This window comes from Odontomachus brunneus, unplaced genomic scaffold (genome assembly GCF_010583005.1).
Source record: "Odontomachus brunneus isolate Ranch 3 - 2012 unplaced genomic scaffold, Obru_v1 Obru_scaffold_017, whole genome shotgun sequence".
NCBI classification, from domain to species: domain Eukaryota; kingdom Metazoa; phylum Arthropoda; class Insecta; order Hymenoptera; family Formicidae; genus Odontomachus; species Odontomachus brunneus.
The window spans coordinates 2141542-2154058 of record NW_022639467.1 but is presented as its reverse complement, the minus strand read 5'-3'; the positions used below and the strand labels follow the sequence as shown (position 1 = coordinate 2154058).

The following is a 12517-nucleotide window of genomic DNA, read 5'->3' as shown; positions in this document are numbered from 1 at the left end:
TTAACGGAAATTCTCTTGTTTAGGATTTCAAAGAGGATTCTCCTAGAATCAAAAGGAAAATATTGCCACACTCAAAAAAGGAATTTTAGTTGCGAAGTGCTACTTCCTATAATCCCATATTCTAAGCGAAAACTTTTATCAAAGGAATATTTCTTTCCTAATGAAGTGAATCATAATCGAAAGTACAAGATATTATTCAAATTATTTTTTCTCTTTTGAATAAAGATGAATATGTTTACTTGAAGCAGAATGCTTACTCTTATTGAAAGAAATTTTTATTGAAAATAAGACTTGCAGTGTGTACATTGAGAGAAAAAATCTAAGAAAAAGAATTATTTACTCAGTGAGTACTAATAATATATTTATATTAAAAACTTAAGAAAATATAAAATATTTGTTAAATAGAAGAACTTTTTCTTAAAATCTTAATCTTTTTCATGAAAGCAACAGTTTATTCTATTTAAGTATAGAGCAATTTAGATTTAAATAAATATGTTATTAATATCCATCCAATAAATATTTTGTATTTCTTAAATATTTTTTCTATCAATGTAGATGAGAGACAAAATTCCTTCAACTTTAAGATTATTGGATCTAGAATATTTTTCTTTTGATTCTAGAAGAATTCTCGTGAGATCATATAAGACAGAGGATGTGTTCGCTAAAGATAAGATTATATTTTTTTTTTAGTGCAATTATATATAACTGACTCGCGACTCATCGAATGTTACGTTAAAACGATAATTGGGTGTTACGTTAAGTATGTCTGTGTGCAAAGTGCAATCGTAATAAGGCAAATTATTGTTCCGAAAAAAGTCCACTCTCATGTTTTCTCGTTGGCGCGCACGGCGACCGAGCCAAATGCAAGTGCGCGCCAAATGCAAATGCGAACGCGAAGGCCGCGAAACGCCGTTGCATCGCCCGAACGTGCGATTTAATTCGATGGCCGACTGTATTAAGCGCGGCGGCGTTGCGCTACCGCGAGCGATCGCCGAGCTAATCGGCAGGAAATAATTTGTTTGGCCGCACCTGGGTTACATAGGGTCTGATTGGCTGTAGATGATCGATCGCTGTATACAGATCGTGCCGCTGCGCGTGTGTATACAGGGATTAGGCATCGCCTAGGTATTATCAATGTCGCCGAACAACAGAATGCGACGGTCAGAGAAATCTCCTCGGTGTATTCGACGAAGGTCTTATTTGCGCGGGTCAAAAGCCCAATTCCAATTGTACATCTCGAAGGAGAGATTAGCATAAAATCTCAGAGCAAACTGTACCGAAAAAATTTAATTAAAATCGTAGCAGATTGCGAATTTAAAAAAATAAATGGGGCTAAAATTGGACTGGGTTGCGTTTAAATCTCAAAGAGCAAGTTGGATAGCAAAAAAGAATAGTTGCATATTTCTCTCTCTCTCTCTCTCTCTCTCTCTCTCTCTCTCTCTCTCTTTCTCTTTACTGTAATCTCACATTGCAAATGAAAACTTTTCCTTTTATAACAATGTGGACTATTAATCAGAGAAGTCTACTAGACATTATTCTAACTTTTCTTTCTTTTGAATAAAGTTTGAGTTATGTTTACTGGAAGCGGCAAGCAAGACTTGTATTGCAGATAAGAGACGAAATTCTTCTAATTTTAAAAATAGAATATGCTTAGAATATTTCCCTTTCGGCTTTTGCAGAGGCCATACATAATACTTAAAAAAAAAAAAGAAATGTTTTGTTGATCCAGATAAAATTCTAGATGTCACAGTTAAAATCTGTCGCTGGTGTTTGTATCCGTTAAAAGATTGTCTGTGACACGCATCGAAATTTAGAGCAGCATCATTCTAGTGATATCTACAAGCAAATTTAGGTGAGCGTAAGAGGATTGTTTTACTTGTTTATCTTTCATGATAAATCTTTTTGTCTATCACAGATACTTTTATAAGAAATGCGGCTGGCTTTAATCTGAATGGGCGTCACAGAGATTTTTTTGCTAAATTTTACAAATAGTTTAGTTAGAAATTCTTTGTCTCTGTCATCTAAATATTCATTAAATACAAGACATGCAATATCGCAATATTTGCTAATCATTTATCCGTCTTAGTAAATTTCTCGTATCTAAATAATTTTCGCCATGTGTAACTGCGAGACTATTTTTTCGAATGAACAGTAAAATCTTCTAGGATTCCGCTGAGGGTGAAGTTATATTTTCTCGGAGGATGAGAGATAAACTCGTTGCAGGAAATAATGGCGCGTTAAATTTCTCGCGGAAATGTTTTGGCGGCCAAATTCATCTCCAAATGGCAAATACCAAATTTATCTCCAAACGGTCCGCCTCCAAATGGCGAATACTGTCAGTATTTTGCGTCCGACGTAATTGCAAACATCTATTATCGCGATGAAATTGGAACAACTGCATTACTACAACTATCGCTATTGAATGGCCGTATCGTATCAAATATAAGTCCGTGAGCAGTGTAATTTGATGAATAATTTATACGTAATGTCTATTAAAATTTCATACAGCTTAATGAAGTAAACACCGTTACAGTCCGCTGCTCGAACGTCGTTTAAATGTCGCATTACAAACGGATTAACGTTTCAACGAATGGCACGCTTGAATTTCGTGTCAAAATGCTCGACATTCGACTGGGGAATCGGCGTCGCGCGGATACACGGTCGTGCGTGAAATCGCTGAAATTTTCGCGAGAGTTTTTCGCTCGACGAATCTGGTTTCCCGGCGACGCGTATTCGAGGCCGTTGCCACTTGCTCGCTTGTGCGTCCAGCTTCCAGTCCGCGCTCCAGTACCGGTTCTAACGTTCACCTTTAAGTTCGCCGCTCGCGAAAAATAAATTCCCCCGTCGAGTGATCCCAGATAATACGGTCGCGAGAGTGTTTCGCAACGCCCGCGAGACGTTGCAATTCACGCTCGTCCGTGTCACCTCGGAAATTCTTAGATTTGCAACCGCCGACGCTTCGACGACAATCGGCTCGCGCAAAAAGAGAAGAAGGTTCTACAATCGCGTTTCGCAACTAGTCAGCTGGCTATTGCGCCAACGAGTCTGTAGCATATTCAGCGTTTGAAGCTACTCACGGCTATTCATTATCTATTCGGTGTTTCGTCACTGTCGCTTTGGTCAAGGTGACTGTCGACTTTAATTAGCTACTGGAATACGTCCGATGCCACATATGGCGGCTCGCTCCGACCAGTCCTCCGCGTCTCTACACAAAGTGGAGGAGGAGCACTTCGATTAGCATATCAGAATCGCTCGGAATGTAATACATGCAACATTAAGACGGCGTAACGCACACGCAGCGAGCAACCACACCAGGCTTTATCTTTTATTACATATTCTTGATTAAAATTGAAATGTAGAAACGTTATTTTTACAAATCCGGTTTTTGGTACTTCGTTTCGTCTAAGAAAGGGAAGGAAGAGAAGGAGAGGGGAGGGGGGGGGAAGCAGTGATATAAAATTAGAAAGCCGAACCAAAAGCGTTTACTCGTTTTAAAGCTGCTCGTTCTTGAAGGTATTCTTTTTTTTTGTTTTTTTTCAAAGCAACCATCTGTCTGCGGCTTGCATTAAATGTCAAACATTCCTTTTTTTGAGACGGCAGTAAGTAATTTCACTTCCACCGCGTGCGTAATCCACTTTCACGAAACCGGTATTGTGGTGCGCGGCACTCGCGCGGGGATCGCGACGGCAGCGGCGGCGACTGTGACGGCACTCGCGAGAGAACATCGAAAATTGTAAAACCGGTCGGTCAATTGAAGTTGTCGCGGAATTCCGGTGGCTTGTGCGAGAGAGCCGGCTCGTTATTTGGTCACGAGATCATTCCAGGTTGACCTCTCGCAGCCTTTCTCGTAGGATTGACAGAGTGCTATCACAGTGGACGTCTTGTACCTGCTGCAGGTATCGTAGGAGTTGGTCTTATGTGTTACACGGTGTGTTGAGCGAATCGCGGACCGAAGGTGGAAAAGGGCTGCTGAGGTGGGGGAGGAGGCGCCTCTCGGTGGAATTTCTTTAGCCAACTTTGCGAAACGGTGAGTCAAGTAGCGGGGGATAAAGTTTAATGGATCTTCGAGGTCGAACTTTTGATGTACGTGTACGGGAGCGAGGGAAACGCACTCTCTCTCTCTCTCTCTCTCTCTCTCTCTCTCTTCCCCTCTCTCTCACACACTCTCTCTCTCTCAAGTGCGCGAGAGTTTCATCGTAACTTTGAACAGTGTTCGCGTTAAAACGCTTTGCGCCTGATCATTTCTTACGTCTGTCGTGCCCGCAAGGAGAACGTACAAGTTCACGGCGACGTTACCGCGCTTTGCCTCGAGTATAAAGTTGAGCGAGATAAATGTTACTTAAACGAGAGTAAATAACGTTCTCTCGAACCGCTCCCCAGCTGCGATGTGAGTAAATTGTACGGCGTGGCTGATTGAGATTAATGGGCGAACGAAAAATCACTCAGCTTCTTTAATTTAGGGTAATGTCTTTTGTGCAAAACGCGCGGAATTTATAGAATTTTATGGATATTCTATTGATACACAGAATCAGTTAAAAGTGATTCGTGTTGGTATCCATACATATACATACACACACACACACACACACACACACACACACACACACGAAAAAAATGCTGTATCAGTAGAATGGGTTAATAGTGTTGCAGTTAGAGTAAATCTTTTTGATTCAATAGAAATATTATTGGAACTACACGGACATAAAAGGTCTGAGTGAATCAATTTCTGATGAGATATGAACGACTTAGAAATCCCGATTGAAATTATCTGCAGAAATCTTCATAATTAACATTGAATTCTGACAACTTCACTTGGAATTTTTGAATTGTTCATATTTCAAAAATTGGTTTATTCAACCAAACTCTTTTTTTCCGTGTAATATATTATACTCAGAAAAGATGTTATAGATCGTCAAATTTATTATTTCTGTAATAATTTATGCTTTATAATTTTAGTATAGTATGACTATAAAAAAAAGAAACATTGTAAAAAGAAATACAGTTAAAATGTAACTTTTGCTACAATATTTTCTGCGTGCACATTGTTTCAATAACTCGAGTATTAGTTTGAATAAGGTTGCTATTAACGATTTATTCCAACTACAGCGCTGTTCACGAATTCTATTGATTTAATAGCATTTCTTTTTTCTACGAAAGTTTATAGAATATATCGATTATTGTGTTTTTCATGGAGCATTTTATGACAATGTTGGATACATTGCAGATTAATTTGCGGTTTTTGCACGTTTGATTTAATTGCTCTTGTTGAATTTCTCGGTCAGAATTAGGCTACCATGCCGCTATTCGTGGTATGGCTATCTCGCTCACTCAGCCAGTCGAGCATCTCGATCGCTATTCGGGCAATCGAATTTGCTGGATACCGATACCACGACATATCGATCGGCCAACAAACGAATTTACCGAACATTTGCTTGCTAATTCACCTATGCATGCCACATAATCTGGTTACGTCGCCGGCACCGCAGGAATGCGCGGATACTCACCTGTGCGGCTAATAGCGCTGTATCGCGTCGGTTTTCGTCCCAACGTAAATGTCTTCGCGAGTATGTGTACGAACGGGATGAATTAGAAAGAAATGAATCGGACAGCCGCACCTGTCGGCGAGAATCGCCAGTGATCGATGAAATATCGCTCGAGTTACTCGAACGCTCGTTTTATCATTGCTTGTACAGTGCTGACTTTCCTATGAAATCATACATTCGATATGTTTGTACTCTTCTAAAAACGCGAATGCGTGTCATATCAGTTTTTTTGTTATTACACGGAGAGAATATTGGTTTTTTCTTTTATCTAAATTCTTTTTAGTTTTGATGTATTTCTAGTAATCCTGTCAATAAAGTCTGTCTTGCTAAAGAATGTAGTACATTTTTCTAGAAATATAATAAACTTTTTCATAACATATTTTAGTTTCTCTTTCTCTCTTTTTTCTAAAATGTAAATATAAATATATTTGATATGAAAGAATAGTCAATCACTGCACCATGTCAATATATTCTTCTCGGTTGCGAAATTCTGTCTTATAATATATAACTTTTTATTCTATATGTAATATATTACTATAATATATAATTTTTATTACTAGAACAATACAGGCGCGCGCTATTTAGCTAATAAAAAACAATAAAAAATAAAAAAAAATAAATTTAAAATATACTTATAGTTAATAATTATATTAATATTTATATATTCTTCTTAATACTCTCTCATTATCACTCATTCTTCTCTCTTATTTTTCCTGATTCTCTCTCATTCACTCTCATACTGTTTCAGTCACTTTAATTTTCTACTATCCTTCCTCATTATCTCTCATTCTTTCTCATTCACTTGCATATTTTCTCATTCTTTCTTATTTTCTTTAATTTTCTCTAATTCTTCTTTAACAATAAGAGAAAAAGAGAAATATAACGAAAAAGAAAAATGAAAATTTAATATAAATTTATATATATAAATATAAGTTTATATATAAGTAATAATAATTTATATATATATATATAAATTTTTTATACTTCTTTTTCTCTCTACATTCTTCTCCGTCTTTTACCATTATATATATATCTTTTTTTTTCTTTTTCATCTTTTTATTCTCACCGTATTTATTTTTCTTCTAATAGCTTAATATTTACTGCATTTAGCTCTCTCTCTCTCTCTCTCTCTTTGCCTTTCCCTGTCCTCTTTCTTTCCTTTTCTCTCTCTCTCCCTCTCTCCCCTTCTGTCTAATAATGAAATATGATGGTAACAACGTACTTTTTTGATGAATAATGAGTAATAATGAATTACTTTTTTAAAAAGTAACCTTTCCTATTTTACTAACTTACATCACTCTATTTTCTATCTTCTTGCTTCGTTTCTATTTTCTGTTACTTATCTACCTGTATTGTACTGTCTTCTCTCCTTATATTTTCTCTTTTTCTTTGCAATTTTTGTATTTTCTTTCTTTATTCCTTTCTTTTTGCCTTGTTAAACTAAAAATAATAAAAGTATCAACATAAGATATCAACATAAGTAACAATATAAGATATCCTAGTTTTATATCCTTATATATTATGTAAAGCAATATTATTTTTTATCGCGGCAAAAAAATTTATTTATTTATTTATTATCTATCTTTTTATTCATTTATGCTCTTACTCATTCATGTATTCCTCTTGTCTTTCCATCTCACTTTCATGGTTTTTTTACCGCCTTATTATTTATCTTCATTTTTTCTGTCTTTTCTTCATTTCTTCTCGCATATTCTCTCCTTTTTCTCTTTCTTTTTCTTTCTCTTTTACCTTTTTATTATTTAAGTTAACTATGAAAAATGAACACGACACAAAGTATTCAAGTTTTACATCGTTAAATATTTTTATGCATTCGCCAATACTTATCTGATATTATCCTTGTTAACTCCATAATTTTTTTTCAAAATTATTACGGCAAACACACTTCGCAACTTTTAAAACTATTATACATTAAAAATATAACCTTGTTATAACTCCATTCTCGAATATACGAACTGTCACTCGACTCCGCCGCGCGCGATATAAAGACAGCCGCAACACGAGATCAAGACAGCTAATCAGCATCGCGAAAGAGGCCTCAAAGTTTCGGTACAAACTGTATTAATTCAGTTAACATGTTTTTTTTAGAGAGGATATATATATATATATATATATATATATATACACATACACACACATACATATACACATGTGTTACCTATCATCGCGAAAATGTTTCAGTATCATGAATGTGCTGTTTTTGTTTTTCAAAACGCGACTGAAAAATGTCGCACTTTAATTTAAACTTGCTTTTATTTTGTAAAAAATTCCACTTTTAATTGGATTCTCGCGTGTTTTTTGATCGCGGTTGAATGTTACAATGTAATCCGCTTCATGGCGTCACAGTCTGACAGCACACGCGTACAGTTCTATCGATCCGTGGTTACAGGAAATATGTCTGTCACTCCTTGTCGCTTTACACAACAGTATGGCCCTTTGACACGTAAACCCCATTCGACGTAACCTTAGTTCCAACGGTCTGTGGTCTCAGCTTCAATCCTTAGTTTACAATCGGGTTTGACTAGATCAATCATTCCCGGTTAGGGCAAACGTTCGCAACCTCCGAACACAATCTTTCCTTAATTAATGCTTGCGCGCCTGACTGATCGATGTACCTCAGTCTCGCTATACACAATGCACACAATTGTAATTGAATTTTCAAACAATTTGATCCTTATGCCCGAACGTATCTGGTTCCTCGTGAATTTTCTCACGACGACGATTAAACGATTGTATGCTATCTATATACATAAAAATATCAATTTTTTATTCCTCTCTCCTCTCACAAAACTACATTAGATCTGCCACGTTCAAAATTTACACGTTTCAAGTTTTACCTTCAGTCTCCCATCGTTCGAATCGTAAACTCCAGCCGCGAAAAAATCTGCAAACACAGTTGCCGAGTAAATAATGATGATCTTTTAATGTACCACACTTCTGCATCATATCTCCGAGAAGGATTACGTATACAACCTGGTGCAATAATCTTAACATTTACTATGCCCAGTTCCAAACGAATTTCTCGATTACGCGCAATATGTCGACATACTCATGCATCATAACTATTGATTATTTCGAAAAAGCGACTCTATCGGAATAATCAACAGTTATATTGCACGAATATAAATTGCACACACATATATACATACATACGTAATCGAGAAATTCGTTTGGAATTAAGCTTAGTAAATATGAAGACTATTATGCCGGATGATGTAATGCTAACGCAATCTCGGCAAATAAAGGAAAGAAATTCAATCGACAAAAAATAAAAAGAAGTGATTCGACTGACTAGAAATAAGGGAAAGAAATTTGTGATTAACGGGAGGAGAGAGAGAGAGGGGGAGAGAGAGAGAGAGAGAGAGAGAGAGAGAGAGAGAGAGAGAGAGAGCGCGTTGAAATAGCAGATTTGATTGTTAAATCGTGCTGAATGAGTCCCGTGGTTGTCGGCAAGAGCCGGGGTCTGTACAGAGGAAGACACATTCGATTATCGACTTCTTCGAGGCCTCGGATTCCTACGTGTGCCGCAATTGAATTCGCCGATTTGCCAGGGTCTCGCCGAACGTTTGCCCGCCAATTCGCTTAGGCGCAACGTGCGTGGTTCCGCGGCAACCTTGTTAGCGTAATCGGGGCACCACGGTAACGCGCGAATGCATCGCGATTATAGTGAGGGACAAATTACCCGCCACTACCTCCACCACCGCCCGGAAACGGTCTTTGCGCGACCCGCCGTCGTCTTAATGAACGATCGTTCTTGCGTCTCGGCGGACTCCGCGCAACCAGAAATTAATCCGGGTCTTCCTCGAGCTGCCTGCCGTACGTGAGTCACGCATTAACGACGGAAGTAGCGGAAAAGGGCGGAAGCACCGGTGCTTGCTGTCTCGAAGAATTACACGGCTGCAGATACGCGCGCGTGTCTGACTGTAATGCAGTTCCTCTGTTTTTAACGACCGCTATAATTGTACTTCGACATACGCGGCCATTGGCCCGCAGGATCATACGCGTGTCCTTTTTTTCTTTCGCTCCTATCGTCGAGAGAATGCCATTTATGAGAATTGCCAAGAATGCTTTTGGGTTCACGCGGAGATGTCACAAAAATTCATTTGAGTTTTAACCTCATTGCTAATTTGCGTAGTTGGAACTAGGCCTGACTTTAATCGACGTTGGTAAAAGCGTTGCCAGAGCTCACAGCCGCGAAGCCATTTCTCTCTGTGCTCGAATAGAAGATAAATCTAATCTAAATTAATCCGCACAATTATGTTCGAATTGATATTCTGATTTTAATTAAACGAGTGTGTGTGTGTGTGTGCGCGCGCGCGCAGATGCACCAATTGCATAACTAACTGCTTTTTGAATATATTCCGAATATATTCTTGGTTCTGCGCTTCTGAATATATTATATAATTATTTTGGTGAACTTTTATGATTATCACGATGTGAGACAATCTGTGATGGAAATTTTATAATTTTTAAAATTATACATTTATGAGATAAGTGTATCAAATGTGTGTATCAAATTAATCATCAAATTTACATCTTACAATAATGTAAGTTTTTTGTCGTATTGATGCAGTAACAAATCTAAAAGTTACACTTAGATTTTCGTATTACATCTCACATGACATGTTCTTTTAAGTACAATTTTATAATTTTTTCCGTATTTGTTTGATGTTTATATTTCGCCACTCTATATATGATAATTGTGATTGCCATATGAACCATTCACAAGTGATACAATCTTCATAAATCAACTGATAAAGCTGCTACCAAATTTTCGTACACCCATCTGCGAATAAATACTCTCTACACAATCCATGAAATATTATTTATAACATCAATATCATTGATATTACTTATTTAATTCCATATTCATATGTGTGCATTACTAATTTGAGGACTGCTGGGTCACTTTTTATGTCGTCCGCGCGCGCGCAAATTCGCGCCGATTTCCGACGTACACGCACACATATATCGTTGCAGCATGTCGCAGGCTCCGATCGCAATCTCGATCCCCGAATCGTTCAAAGGATCGGCGCCCGGCGAGACGAGAGGGTCGCGAATCTCGCGATATCCCGCGATATCGATTCGAATGACTGACAAAACCATTTTATTCCGCGCAGCGCGGGCGATCGCGATCGAGCTGTCCCTGCTGTCAGACTTCGTCCGGCTGGATTTCCACGAGTTGTAAAATATTGCCGTACGCCGCGGGAGTAATTTGAAATTCGTTTTATCAATTAATATCGATGGACCGCGTCACACGCAGCTTCGTAGACACTCGGGGCTGGATATCGCTGCCGTATAATTGCCGCTGCGGTGTCGTTTGTCAGTGACCCGTCATTACTTCGGCTTCTGCGTTGTTTGCGGCTAGCTTGGTCGTGCCATTTCCTCGATACTATTCCGTTTCTCTCTCTCTCTCTCTCTCTCTCTCTTCCCTTCCTCTCTCGTTTTCACCCTCACGGGCGTTATCTCGACGGTTATTGTCTTTCGCGGAGTACCGCCGGTAATAAAGCAGCAGATCGGCTATAAGCGACTTAAATAAGCTTTTTATAGAAAGCGATCTACACCAACTCCGCTTCCATAAAGTGTGTCTTCTCGTTCCGCGCATTGCCTGATGCAATTACTTATCAGCGTCCATCGCGCATAAATTTAAATAGTTATTAGATCGTCGTTATTTTGTGCGCGCGCGCGTTCAAGAATGATGCACTGGCAGGTGTTAAAATTCCGCGCGCTGGTCCAGTTTCGCTTTTACGCGCGTCGCTGATGAACAATGTTCATCACTCGTGAAACCCTACGCGGATCAGCTGCGTAATGAAGATCCCAGTAATTCGTACTACGATCGATGAAAGACAATCCGGGATGATTACAGTTAATCATGATCGGTCTCCAGAGGATTACCAAGGAATCACCGCGAATCTAGCAGTCTCTCTCACGGCAGAACAAAGACAGAGGAATCTGTATTAACAGTCGTTACTTGAAAGTCGCCTCAGGTGAGACACTCGGATTTGAATTCAGAGTTAGATGAGCTGTTCAGTTGAACAGCGATAGCAAATATGAATGTTTGATAATTAATGACACACCCACAAAAGTTGGATCTAACTTTGAGTCAAAAACTGAGTATCTTATATGAGGCAAGTTTCACGTTACAACGATTCACACAAGCCATAGTCGATGTCTAATTTATCATATAGATGAACACACGCGCGCAAGAAGCGCGTATGTCCGTGTATCTTTCTTGTACGCTCGTTGAAGATGAGCCGTCATCTTCATCTCCACTTCGCGGTGCGCCGTGAAGCGTAGTGGAGATAACTCCACTTTGCAGCGACGCGTCTCATCGGCGGAAGTATCGTTGGTCGGAAGTTTCGAGACGCGTCGCGAATTTCTCGCGTGAGAATCGCAAGCACCCCGGAAGCAGAAGAGAAACGGAAGCCACGGATAGGAGCGTCGCTGTTTGTCGAGCGTGTAACGAGTACCGTGTGTAATTGCTCCGCAATCGAGGCGGTAACCGGCACAATATCTGCATGCACCGCGCCCCCGCGGACGAGGCTTAATTGCGCCTGCGTCAGGTACACGTACCCGCCGATGCTTTCTAATACTCCGACGACGACGACGACGACGGTGCGAGAGACGTGCAACACGAGAGCAGCACGCCGTGTGCTCTTTTGTTGGCGAAGCGATGCCACGCTGAAATTGCCACCGACGCTTCACGACTTCGCCGAGCTGATCCCTCGCGACGTTTATCACGGCTTGCGAGCATGGCGTGGTGAACGTTTCATAAACAACGCAGGGCTCAAATTAACTAGGATTACCACGGCTAGATAAGCCACACACCGTCCTGATATCGGCGATTCAGCCTCGCTGGGAAATGTCGGGACGATTATTTATTTTACGACGGGATTCTTCCGGAACTACGTATAACGCTCACGGCTTGTGTGAGTGTCCTCCGCGTATCCATGATA

At 39.4% G+C, this 12517-nt stretch overlaps 1 protein-coding gene across 8 annotated transcripts in view; it reads left to right on the top strand.

Annotated features, from left to right (window-relative positions):
* Positions 1-12517, top strand: part of LOC116841693 (low affinity immunoglobulin epsilon Fc receptor-like) — a 256972-nt gene that overhangs the window by 103908 nt on the left and 140547 nt on the right. Inside the window, exons 1-2 of one of the 8 annotated variants that reach the window (XM_032809956.1) lie at positions 3544-3599; positions 3897-4027. The exons of 3 other annotated variants lie outside the window; for them this stretch is intronic. The gene's annotated coding sequence lies outside the window, so the exon portion shown is untranslated. Of the gene's footprint in view, positions 1-3527; positions 4028-12517 lie in introns of those variants that run through there. 4 more of the 8 variants (XM_032809955.1, XM_032809954.1, XM_032809953.1 and 1 more) reach the window with 4 other exon arrangements.